The following is a 13,579-nucleotide window of genomic DNA, read 5'->3' on the forward strand; positions in this document are numbered from 1 at the left end:
ATCCCCACTGCCTTGACCTTACTGTTCTTTCTTAGACTCAATCCACAGTATTGATTCTAAGATGGAAGGTAAGGATTTTTTTAAAAAATGGGAAATATGGGCTAAATTATAGTTTAAACTTTTTCTTGCTTTGACTTTTTATGTAACCATTTGGATCTTTCCCAGTTTCAAAAGACTATTAATACCTGAAAAAAGCTGATCATAAGTGACATGTGATCATTATTTCCTGTGACTTCATTCAGCCACAAAAGAGATTTTCTTAAGCAGAGGCCTGATCATTTAACTCCCTACTCAGTAAACTCCAAGAAGCTACTTCTTCTGTAAGAGAGAGATTTTTAGGTATTTTACAGGTATATATTTAAAGTGTGGCTGCCAGGAATCAACAATTCAGATTGATTCCATAATTAAAAATAGACCCAAGTCAGGATCAGGTTTAAGGTGGTTTATTTACAATTAGGAAGGTAAAAGGTAGGGAAATAGAGGGAGGGAGAGGCTAGTCCAGGCCTGCAGAGGCCTGGACAGAAAGAGAGGGTTAAAAGGCTAATTAAACTAAATTATATGCCACAAGACCTTAGCAATCAGAGAGGTAAAGGCCTACTTAAGGTAAAGTTTGGAAACACCAAGGTAGGTCAAGGAAGTCAGCCTAACTTACCCACATGACAATTCAGAGTAGAAGCAGCCTGAGGTCTCAGCCAAGATGATTCAACACCAAGTTCAAAGCTAGAACTGCCTCAACAGGAAGTAACCAACATACTTGAAGAGATAGTGTCTCTCGTCACTTCCTGTGGGTCCACCTCTAATTCAAATGGACAAATGGCAGCCTCTACACTGATTTGGACTGCCCAAAGGGCAGTCCCTTGTTCTTGATTTGTTACTTATTGTCATGTGTGATTAACTCATCTCCCCTCCCCACTAAGGGAGGTGGGGATGATATCATCTAGGGTAAGTAGAGTTTTGACTATGAATGGGCTAGAGCTAATTCCATTTACACACTTCCCTCCTACCACTTTCAAGATCAAAAACAAAATGTTCTGTTTGACATTCAAAGTTTTTCATAACCCAGTCCCCTCCTTTCTTTCCAGACTTTTTCACACTACTCCCTACCATGTGCTCTTCCATTCAGTAATACTGGCCTTCTGGCTGTTCCATGAATAAGACATTCCATTTTTCTGTCTCAGCTATTTTCTCTCCTATTCCTTGAACACTCCCCCACCTCCACTTTTACTAGTGACCTTCCTGGCTTTCTTTAAATTCTAACTAAAAATCCCACCTTCTACAGGAAGACTTGCTCAATTCCCTTTAATTCTAGTGTCTTTTCTTTTTCTTTAAAATTTCTCCTATTCTCTTCTATATAGTTTGCTTTGTATATATTTACTACTATGTTGTCTCCCCCATTAGGTTGTAAGCTCCTTGAAGGCAGGGGCTATCTTTTGCCTCCTTAGTTCTTGGCACAGATTCTGGCCTATAGTAGGTGCTTAATAAATGTTTGTTGATTGATTGACTAAGAAAAGCAGAATTGATATATCAAGATGAGAGATCTAGATCATAGAATGATAGGCTGAGAACTGAAATGAAGCTGGAAGCTACCTAGTAAGTACCTTCCCCTCATTCTATAAATAAGAAAAATTGAGGTCTGGATAAGGCTAAATGATTTGCCTGAAGTCCAACAGATATTAAGCAGAAGAGTCTGAATTAGAACAGTTTCTCTGTGTGTAAAAGCAGTGTTCTTTCCACCATTATAAGAAGAAAAAGAAAAATCAGATGGAAAATAGGATAAATAAAACCACAGAAGGTAGAATTTACAAAAAAAGCTGTCCTCTGAGTTTAAGGAATCCTAAACTGTTGTACAATGGGAACTTCTACACTTAATTTATAATTAAAGAACTATAATTTAACATATATATTACACAATGTATTATATACGCAATATATAATAATATACACTATTAAATTTGTGATATAGAAGTATATTACAATATATATATTTAATATATAATTAAAGAGGCTATAAATTAACCTCTTCTGTAAAGATATCTTCATAAAGGCTTCTGATGTGACATTAAATAAAAATAAGAGAACATAATATATATTCTCTGAATATATTTTCTATATACCTATTTATTTGTATATTGCTTCTTCCATTAGAATGTGATCACTAAAATTTTGCCTTTTTTTCATATACTTAGTGCTTAATGCTGTGCTGGATACATAGTAGCCATTTAACAAATGCTTATTGACTATCCACACAGAATTTCTGCTCTAAACTAAGTGCTCACAATATCTTTCAAGACCTGTTAAGTATGCATTTATTGCACAGTAAAACATTTTTCTTAGTTAATGATTTTTTTCTCTTAAAATTTTCCTTGGGATCTGGAGGGCTTCCAAAGATGCCAGTACTCCACATGGTGCCAGTATTGCTATTGCTTTCTTATTCTTTCCTTTCCCTTAAAGAGAGGGCATTTTTCTAGGAACATTCATGGAATTCTTGAAGAACAGTGCCAGAAAGCATCCTGAAAGACATAATAATAGCTGATGTTCTATTGTTTTCAAGCACTTTGAAAACAGCTTTAGTGAGTGATATAGTAAAAAGAAGGCTGGTACTATGGTTAGCAGATACCAGGTTTTGAATTCTTTCTCCAGTATTTACTAGCTGTATGACCATGACAAAGCCACTTAATTTCTCTGAATCTCAGTTTTCTTAATCTGTGATGAAGGTTATAATAGCATCTACCACCGAGTTGTTGTAACAAATTGAGGTAATGGATGGTAACTGCAAAGCCTTGAAGTGGTATTTTAAGGCCAACTAGTGTCTTATTTGATTGAAACTGTCTCCCGATGCAGAAATCCCTTTTATGCTAACAGATTCCCTGACTGGATATTTCTAGTACAGGGAGCTCCCTTCTTAGAGGAGAAGGAAACATTCTGTTCTTAGGAAGGTTTAACTAATGATTTGAAATGAGCCTGTAACTTCTAACCAACCATCCTTCTCTTCTCTGGAAAAAAACAGAATTAATGCTCTTGCCACATCACAGTATTTGAAGACTGCTATCATGTTCCTTTTGGGGCAGGTATGTGGTCCCCTGGATAGACAGTATCAGGCCTGGAGTCAGAGGGACCAAAAAGGTAAAAGGTGAAGTCAGAGTTTAAATGTGACTTTAGACACTTCCTAGCCATTGAATTTGAGCCTAGGCAAATCATTTAACCCCTGCCTGAAACTAGAGGAGGAAATAAATGGTAAACCATTCCAGTATCTTTGCTAATTAAATCCCACAGACACTTAGTTCAGAGGGTCATGTAGAGTTGAACCTTAATGAACAATAAATCATGTTTCTTCTAAGTCTATGCTCTTCCAGGTTAATTTTCCCAAGATCCTTCAGATATTTCTAATTCAAGGCTTTGAGACCTTTCAACACACAAGTTATTGTTCTCCTCTGTACTTTCTAATTTGTTAACAATACCCCTTTTAAGGGAAGGTGCCCATAAATGGCCACAGTATTCCAATAGTGGATACTTAATGCCAAATACATTGAACTGGGAATACCTTTGATCTGGACACTGTACTTTTTTATTGAGGCATAAATGTTATATGCTTTTTAGCAACCATACCACAACGATCCATAGTGAGTTAGTAGACACTTAAAATGTCTAACACTTTTCCACAGAAATTGCTGTGGAACTTCAAAGGCAGCATTTTCCCTATTTCGTATTTCTAAAATAGAATGTAAGCTTCTGAGGGCAGAAGTTGCTTAGTTTTAAAATTTATATATTTAGCACTTAGCACATGGATAAGTATGTAGCAGGTGTTTACTGAATGCTTGTTGGATGAATGAATTTGAACATGATTGCTTAAAAATTTAATTCAGGAACTACCTTTTTCCGTTTTTTAACATTTAAGGGTAGGTAGGTAGCACAGTGGACAGAGGAGGAGGACCTGGGTTCAAATTTGACCTCAGACGCATCCTAGCTATGTGAAAATAGGCAAGTCACTTAACTCTAATTGCCTGGTCCTTACCTTTCTTCTGCCTTAAAATGGATACTTAGCATCTGTTCTAAGATAGAAGGTAATGGTAAAAAAAAGATAATAATCTATTTAAGTCAGTTCCTTTGACATTCTGGAAGAAGCCCTAAATAGAGAATTTGGCTAGACTTTTAGGAATTCTTTCTGAATTTAGACAAAAAAGTAAATTTGACTACATGCAGTTTTTGTATCACTGTCCTCATTTTGCCTCTTTCAAAGCATGGCTTAATTATAGTCATAAGATCACACAGTAACATGGATCCTAAAGGTGGAAAGGGACTCAAAAAATTCCCTGGAGGTTATATTTCTTTAAAAAACAGTCTAAAAGTTAGTCTCCTGCCTTTGGAAACACAAAGTATTGTTATCTCTACTTCACATATGAAACAGAGAAAAGTAGAGATTTGATCCGAGTTGCATAGTTGGTAAGTGGCAGAGAGGGATACTATAATCACGGACTCATTGATTTTAGAATTGAAAATAACTTTAGAGAGTTTTTAGTTTAATCCTCTAATTTTACATATTGTGGGACCGAGGCGGAAACAGGCAAAGGGTCTCAACTCCAAGATCATAAAACTGGTTTATGTAAAATCTGGCCTTAGGATCCAAGTTTTCCTTCTCAGTTAAGCAATGAACCTGGTCTAATATGATCTTTGTATTCATCAGAGCAGACAGGGAAAAGGTGTCAAGAAATCAACCAAAAATATAACATTTAATGTGAAATTTTGGAAACAAAGAACCTCAGAGTAGAGACAGAATCTGCTGGTTTTATAATGAGTTTAATGTGAGCTTTTAGACACTGTAGATAGGAAAATTAAAAAATAGAGGTTTGGTTATTAAAACATATTCTTTATATATTTGTTTGTTTAATGACTCATCTGTAAAGTACCACTGGGCACCCTACCAAAAACTAAAAGACATTGTTACATTCCTATGTAGGCTTAAACAACTTTGGTTTTTAAAATGAGAAACTCTACTTGTTAATTTTAAACTTTGTCAAATACTTTTTTCTGAAAGCAGTTTTGGACATTCATTTTTGTGAATGCCATAACACCTATTTTTTTTTACTCTGCTTCAAAGATCACTCAATGAGATTTTTTTGTATGACTCTATTTGTGTTGATACATGTTCCATGTATCTATGTATCCCACATGTATCCATGTATCCCACATAGGCACTATGCAGGAACTAGAGAGATGACAGATATATGTTCTCAAGTGGTTTGCAATGCAGAGTGTAGACATACAAATTTTCATGTATTTCCTTGAAGGGTTTTATTCCAAAACCAAAATAATATCCATTTTAAACCAAGAAATTGATTTCCATATTCTTATTTTTATATAATAAATAGTAATATGTACAGCACTTTGAATAGTTGCTTTAATACTACTATATTTTAAAATATAATATGGCTTAGGTAGGTTTATCAATTTAAAAGACAGTAAATGTCAAATTACTCAATATACTTCTTAGGCATTTATAGTCTTATTAGTATTATTTTATTCTTATCTGTGTACATGCCATCTTCCCAATTACAGTGAAAATTCCTTAAGGGCATAAACTATTAATCTTTTTTATCCCTATATCTCCCCTGTGTTCTATTATAGACACTTAATAAATGCTTATTGAATAAATGAATGAATTCAATTGAATTTAGTATATATACTAGGTCATACAGCAATTCCTAATTGAATATTTTTATATCCTTCTGGGGAGGTGATGGAAGTATAGTCTCTCCCATACCACAGTTGATATAGCAACAGAAAAACCATAATGAAAACACAAAATTCTAATGAGGTATGAAGAAGTTTTTCTAGAATCCTACAGAAACATATGATAAAGTTTCTTTAGACTTTGGATAAACACAATTGGCACCATACAGGAAATATGTAATGATCAGTCTTTTCCCTCTCTTCCCTCCTTCCATCCCTATCTGTGACTATCTGTGTCTGTTTTTCTTTGTCTCCATCTCTCTGACTTTGTCTCTATGTCTATCTCTTTTTCTGTGTATAAGATGGGAAAGGGGAAGGAGGATACCTCTTATCCTCTCTTTCCTATCCATTTAACCATGTCAGCAGCATTACTTGAAGGGTAGGACACACTATAACCATCTATGAAATGTTAGTGAATGGTTGTATTAAATCCATGCATATGGTGGAAATTTCAGTGATCTTGGTTTTATCACTCTTCTCCATGGCACCTTTAATGGAAAGGATTATTTTATTTTTAGGACTGATGGAGTTTGAATTTTGGAATCTTAAGAGTTGGAATGGACAATGGAGGTCATCTGGCCTAATGTGGATCTTTTTTTTTTTTTAAACCCTTGTACTTCGGTGTATTGTCTCACAGGTGGAAGATTGGTAAGGGTGGGCAATGGAGGTCAAGTGACTTGTCCAGGGTCACACAGCTGGGAAGTGGCTGAGGCCGGGTTTGAACCTAGGACCTCCTGTCTCTAGGCCTGACTCTCAATCCACTGAGCTACCCAGCTGCCCACCTAATGTGGATCTTAAGAGAAATCTCTATAGCAACTAGAGGTCATTCAACCTCTGCTTATAGCCCTCAAGTGGAGAACTCATTGCCTTTTAATGGGTAGTCCATGCTACTTTTGAATAGTTCTAATTATTAAGAATTTTGTTTATTACATAGAGCCAAAATATGATGCTATGTAACTTCCACCTACTCTTCCAAGTTTTGGAATATTTTGAATTGCAATCTTTTCCCAAGATCCCAGGGAATGGTTGCAAATATTGGTTGATTAATTGACTCAACCCTAGAAAGGTGGATATTGTACCCTCTCAAGGAGTGAAAGGAGGATACTTTAAATACTTCCCTATAGGAAGAAGTTTCATTATTCCATATCTTTCCATTTCTCTTTATTGCCTAGGATTCCTTCTCCACAGAAGAAAGAATAATGACATAGGAAGTGTCAAACCCACAACCACTACTTGCAAAAACAAGGCAAATATTTATTTTGTTTATGTATAATAAACAAGACAAAAGATGATGAAAACTGGTTTCATAAAATAAAGTAAAGCATAGAAGGTATTAATGGTTTGAAAACTCTGAGAATACTAATATAAGGGATACAATATGGTTCTATAATTTTATTGGTGTAAAGAACTCCCAGGTGAAAAAATTCTTGCTACCTATGAAAGTCAACACCTCCTTTGCAATTTATAGTGCCTAGAAAATTGTAAATCTAAGTGGCTTCTCTAGAGTCACACAGCTAATTTATTTCAGAGTAAGGACTTGAACTCAAGTCTTCCTGGATTTGAGAACTAGCCTTCTATTCATTTCAGGTCTATAACAGTAAGAGATAATAAATGGAAGTTAACAGCTTTTTTGTCTAAGGATTATCAGTAGAGTTAAGATCTCAGGTAGCCATTTGAAGCTATTCCCTAGTCTAAAGTAAAGACATAGGTCCAGCCCAATCCTTTGCTCAGAAGAAGTGCTTTCTAGTTTTCTGGATCCTAAATTTAAACTATCTTTATCAGGGCACCTGAATTTGAATCTCAGCTTTGCTACTTAACCATATTCAGAAAGTAATTTAGCCTTACTGATCCTGTTTCCTGATCTGTAAAATGAGGCGGCTGTAATAAATTATTTCTAGGGTTCTTTCCAGCCTGAATTCTATGATTCTCTTATAATCTCTTCCCTCACAGTTTTTTCCTATACTTTTTCCTATTGCCTTTGTGGATAATCCCATTATTTCCCTCTAATTTTCAGATTTAAAATTAAATAAGGTTCTGTTCACACACCAAGAACCTGTATTCTTCACCAAAAAAGTCTAGCAATTCCCATGGAAGAAAATGTACAAGAAACTCTTAGATAAATGTTGGGCTGCAATTCAATTGAGTCCTAGCACAGAAACAACTTTGGGAGAAAGATAAAAGAAAAGAAAAGAAGAGAAGAGAAGAGAAGAGAAGAGAAAAGAAAAGAAAAGAAAAGAAAAGGAAAGAAAAGGAAAGAAAAGAAAAGAAAAGAAAAAAAGAAAAGAAAGAAAAGAAAAGAAAAGCATTTCCTGAGATGCTCATCTTAATGTCTCCTTAAAATGGCCATGACCATGCTGGTTAAAAGACAATAAGAAGGAAAAGAGAGAAATGTAGTGCATAAATAAGTGAGTTTCATTTGTATGGAAAAGGCCAGTTTTTTTTAATACACGGTCAGTCAGTTGGAGGAATTTGCCCCAGGGAGTTGATGTGGTTCAGACTGCACTGACTAACATATATATAGACCAAGAGATGATATGGTAAGTTTCCCTGAACAGAAACCCTGCTCTGCTATGAAACATGCCTAAAAGCAAAGCTTTATTTCAGAATTATGGTGCCTGAGGCAAATTCAGTTGGAGCTGTGGTAGGAACAGTCCCTCTGGAACTGTTTTTCCTGTGTTATTCTTCTCCCGGAATTGAATATATAGCTTAGGACATCTCTTACCAGGATGTAGCCTGGACAGTTAAATTCTTTCTCTCTGTTGCCATATTGTAGTTAGAGGGCCTTTTCTCAACTTACTGCTTGTCCCTGAGCTGGGAAGCTGTATTGCTTCCCTCTCTGGGTAGAAGGGGGTCCAGAATAATATCCCTTCTCCAGGGAAGCAAGATTCTTCAAGGTTCTCCTTTTCAATGGCAGAAAACAGTGCAGGGAAATCGCACCTCTGCCTTCTACCTATCCACCAGGCTGTTCTAGAATTGCATTGCCTTTTCTGCTTGGGCCCATACCTGCTCCAGAGAGGAAGCAACTCTCCCAAAGGTGTCATTCCTGCCTATTCCTTATCCTAGGATGAACCTTGAGGGGACTTAGATTTGACCCTTCTCTAGGTGGAGGAACAAGGAAACTTCCTGGATAACTCCACTATGGTAAATTCCATGGCTTAACCCTAGCTATGCCTGCCTAAAAGCAGTTTTCTGCTTTGTGACAAATAGTCATTGGCATTTATCTATAAATATAAATTGTAAAAGAAGTATTTACTTCATTTTTTAAGGATGCCCCATCACAATGACTAGTATAGAGAAGCTCCTTTCAATGGATCTTTAATAGGGCACAGAAGGTAGCCCTCTACTGCTAAGAAAATTAAAATAAATAACGTATAATCAGTTGTTTCATCAGACAGATATAGCTTAATTCTATGTCTTAATTAGCTTTTAAATGAAGATTAATTTTATACTTGGTAAAATTTCCTTTAATGTTCTTCCAACATAATTCCATATAAAAATGCTTCAAGGGATAATAGAGCTAATATTAGAAAGGACCTCAGAAGCTATCTAATCCAATCTCCTCATATTATGGATGAGGAAACTGGGTTCCAGGAAGTTAAAATGAATAGGCAAGGCATCATTCATAATAAGCAGTAGAGGCAAAATCTGAAACCAGGCTTTCTGACTTCAGAGCCAGCATTCTTCCCATTGTACCATTCTGCCTCCCATTCTCACTCATCAAGGATCTGTGGTTTGTCAGTATCATTCCTCTTTCCCCAAAGCAGAATACAATATCTCTCTGACTGGATCTCTGGTGTTTGAGGGTTACAGTGACTGAAAAATGGATCATCACTCAATGGTCGAACTTGATGATGTGCATTTCAAACTTAGTAAGACTAGGATTTGGAGGATAGAGATGCATTTTATTACCGTATTCATCTTCAAAGGCTTAAAAACTTAGTAAGCTCTGGTTGAGAAACTCCTTGCAAGGCAAATCAATTCATATTTGCTTTGCAACTTATAGCCTTAGAAAGCTGTTTGGAGAACTAAGAGTTAAGTTATTTGTCCTGTATGTCATAAGTTGGATTTGATCCTATGTCTTCCTGACTCTGAGGCAATGTCTCTATCCAAATAAACCAAATGTTGTAATGTTCTTTCATGCTATATACATACATATATTCAGCTTGTGGAGTCAGAATCATTTAATATGATTTATTATTATACTTAGTGATAACTAAATTAAAGTTGAAAATGACACAAAAGGCAATGGAGTGAATTGTGGAGAGTGTAACTAACTTGAAGTTTAATACCAACCAAGAATTGAGCACTAAAAGTTGCTTAAATGATATCACCAAGAAGATGAATGATAAAAGGGGAAATGGATGGGTTTTCTTGTGACAGTAAGGGATGGAAGGTAGACAACCCATGTGCTCTGCTCCACTGAAACACATGTAAAATTAAGAAATCTAGAAAAAGGCCTTTTTGCATGTTGAGTTTTTTGAACACATGGATAAAACTTGCAAAGGATAAGAATATATGTTTGTAGTATGTAAATGATGGTCTGGATTGATACAATCATCCCTCTAGCAATGACTAGAGCAAGTTAACTCATTTAAGGTTTATTGGATCCTTTTTTTTTTCTTAAAGCAAATATGTATTTTCTAACATTTTGAAGAATAATTTTTTACCTTTCAAGGAAAGCCATTTTCTCCAGATTTAGATAGTGGATCAGATCTGACCTGTTTCTACCATGTTGGGCTTTGTTTTGGGTGTAGCTACCCTTCAATAAAATTGGCTTGCTTTACTATTTTGTTGTGACATAGATATTTCCTTTTCTTTTTCTTTTTCTTTTTTTACAGTATAGAAAGGGTGCCAGGACCAATGATCACCAGCTTCCCAGGTAACAAAAATTGTGCTTCCAAAATTTCTTGATGTCGATTCCGCACGAAAAACAGCTGAGAATACCCCCCCCCCCCCTGCTCAACGTGTGCCATGCAGGACAGAAGCCCTTTTTGCAGAGATATTTCCTTTTATTGGTATTCAGAACTTTTTAAAGTCTGTATTAAGGCAAAAGGAGTGGGGCAGCCAGATAGCACAGTGGATAGAGAACCAAGCTTGGAGTTGGGCTGGCCTGGCTTCAAACTGGCTTTAGACAGTTCCTAGCTCTGTGACCCTGGGCAAGTCACTTAAGCCTCAATTGCTTATCCCTTAACTGATCTTCTGCCTTAGACTTGATACTTGGTACCGATTCTAAGACAGAAGGTAAAGTTTTAAAAGAAATACAGAAAGTGAATTCATCTTAAAATGTACCATGCGATTTTAAGGCTGAATGTATATTTATAGCAGGGGCTACCACTACCCTCTAGTAGGGGTCTGATGGCTGAGAGATTTTTAATTTGGAAGGAGGAATAATACAGGAAAAGGCTAGATTGGATAATATTCTTAGTGTACTATAGAGAAAGAAGAATTAAAGAAGAATTAAAAGGTTATTCTGTGCTTTTGTAAAAGGTTTCAACTTTTGCATTGACTTCTGCTGCTCTATTTATTTATTCAACAAACATTTATTAAGCAACCATTTGGTTAAATATGAGGGAAGAAATGAGGCTGATATAGGGCCTAGTAACTTGCCCTCACATAATTTGCAGTCCTGAAGGGGGATAAACATGAAGAGCGATAACTACAATTAATATTATATGTGCTAAGTGTATTGGAGATTTGCAAAACAAAATGGTGCTCTTGAAGGGGTGAGAAAGGTCACTGCCATTGGGGAACTCTGGGGAGATCTTCAAAAAGAGAAAGTGACAATTAAATTGAGCTTTAAAGGATGGGTAGCATTTCAATAAGCAAAGATGATGAGGGACAACATTATAGGCACAGGAAAGAGTATGAGCAAAAGCAGAAAGGGTATTGAGTGAGGGCATATTTAGCCATATTTGGGCAGTCTAGTTTGGCTGGCACATACAGTATATGGAGGGGACTAGTAGGAAATAATTCTGCAGATGTAAGTATATATCTTGAGGGGTAGAATAGAGGGGAGAACTTGGAATTCAACATTTAGGGAGAAAAGAATGTTAAAACATTAATCATCATTTTAAAAGGAAGTACTGTTATCTAGAAATTAAGATGTTTATTTTGGGCCATAGAGTAAATTAAGAAGTACTGACATAAGACTTGAACACAGGCTTTCTAACCTCATTGCTCTGTGCTTTTCTCAGTACATTAAGCAGACTGACATAAAATGGAGGGAAAGGTAAATTTTGCTTCAAGATTTGAAGTCATCGTAAATGTACCAAAAGTCAGTCCTTATCTCAGGATATTCAGTTCTAGAATCTTGGTAATAGTCTAAAGCTCCATTAGTATTACTATGATCTGATGCTGAAATTTAGAAAGGAGTCAACTGCTAGGCACAAAGCTGACACCAAGGTCCCAAAACTCAAGACAACTGACCAATGAAGAATGAGCTCTTCTATGTTTAGAACTGCCTGGCTGGCTTGAGATCAGTCCAGGTTACTACCATCACCAATTCTAGAGCAGTTTCATGGCAGTGACTTTGAGTGACTTCACCCAGAAAAGCAAAGCTCAAAAGGGTTGATAGAGTTTGGTTTTATTTTGACCTTATGAAATTTAAAAAACAAAAGTAGACTGACTCTGTCTTCCAAAACCACCTACGACCGGGAGCCTAAGTGTCTGCCATGGTCATAAAGGATAATAATATATTCATTTCTCTGAGAAAACAATTTGGTTAGTATTTTCCTTTATTATTATTTTTATTATTTTTTTGCATTCCTTTTTAAAATCTAACTGCTGTGCTTTGGAAAGATATTCTTCTGTATCAGGTGTTACTGTGATGACTTGCACATCCTCTGACTCAGGAGGAAAGCCTACGTCTATTTATATGTTCAATTCATTGGTTGTCTGGTGATCCAGAGTGCATTTAGCTATATCATTGGCTATTCCATAAATTGTTCCAGGAATTATTATTATTATTATTATTATTATTATCCTTATTTTGTGACAATTACATAGAATAATGAATTAGAATGCTGGATTTAGGATCATGAAGACCCGAGTTTTAATCCTGATTCAGACACTTAAAAGATGTATGATATTAGATAAGTTGTATAACTTCTCTCAGGCCCAATTTTCCCAAATGTAAAATGAGAACAACAATAATATCTCCTTCACAGGGTTTTTGTGATGATCAAATGAAATAATATATGCTAAGCATTTTGTGAACCTTAACGTGCTTTGACATCTCCCAGATGTCATCTAGTCTGCTTGCCTGTATACTATGTGGAAGAGACGGGAATTAATAAATCTATTGCTTCCAAGTAAATGAAGGACTAGCTGACCTTACCATTTATTCTGCTTCTATATTCTATAGATTCTCCAGGGAGCCAATCATCCAGTATTCAGAGGAGTCCTAAAGACTTTTGGACAACAGCTCTGCCACTGAATCCTTAGCAATTCGAGCCTTTCCATATTCCCTTCAGCTGAACTTTCTTTTATACTATTTATCTTTCTAATTAGAGTGTGAACAATTTGGGAACAGGGACTATCTTGTTTTTTAAAATATGTATCTCCATAGCTTAGTAAAATTCTTGACAGTATTTTAATGAATGTGTTTTCATACATTCATTTCTCTATATTTTTATTTTAGCTGCTGCTCCAAATGCTAGTAGATTATGACTTGTAATTCAGAAGACAAAAGAGAGTCAGATGTTTAGGGTTTCCCAATAGCTTTACTATGTAACTAAAAGATGATACTATAGGGACAGAAGAAATTTCCATCTTCAGATTTTTTTTCTTAATCTCTCCTATTTCTGGTGACCTTTCTCTTAAGCCAGTGATTCCCAAAGTGGGTGCTACTGCC

General features: G+C 35.8%; 1 protein-coding gene and 1 non-coding gene across 2 annotated transcripts in view; both read right to left on the reverse strand.

Moving 5' to 3' along the window:
• DLGAP2 (DLG associated protein 2) overlaps positions 1-13,579 on the reverse strand; it is a 248,892-nt gene that overhangs the window by 176,140 nt on the left and 59,173 nt on the right. The window lies entirely within an intron of this gene.
• On the reverse strand, positions 10,572-10,720 carry LOC123238500. The gene has a single exon (XR_006505662.1). It is a non-coding gene; the product is annotated as a U11 spliceosomal RNA (small nuclear RNA).

This window comes from Gracilinanus agilis, chromosome 2, assembly GCF_016433145.1.
Source record: "Gracilinanus agilis isolate LMUSP501 chromosome 2, AgileGrace, whole genome shotgun sequence".
Classification (NCBI taxonomy): Eukaryota; Metazoa; Chordata; class Mammalia; order Didelphimorphia; family Didelphidae; genus Gracilinanus; species Gracilinanus agilis.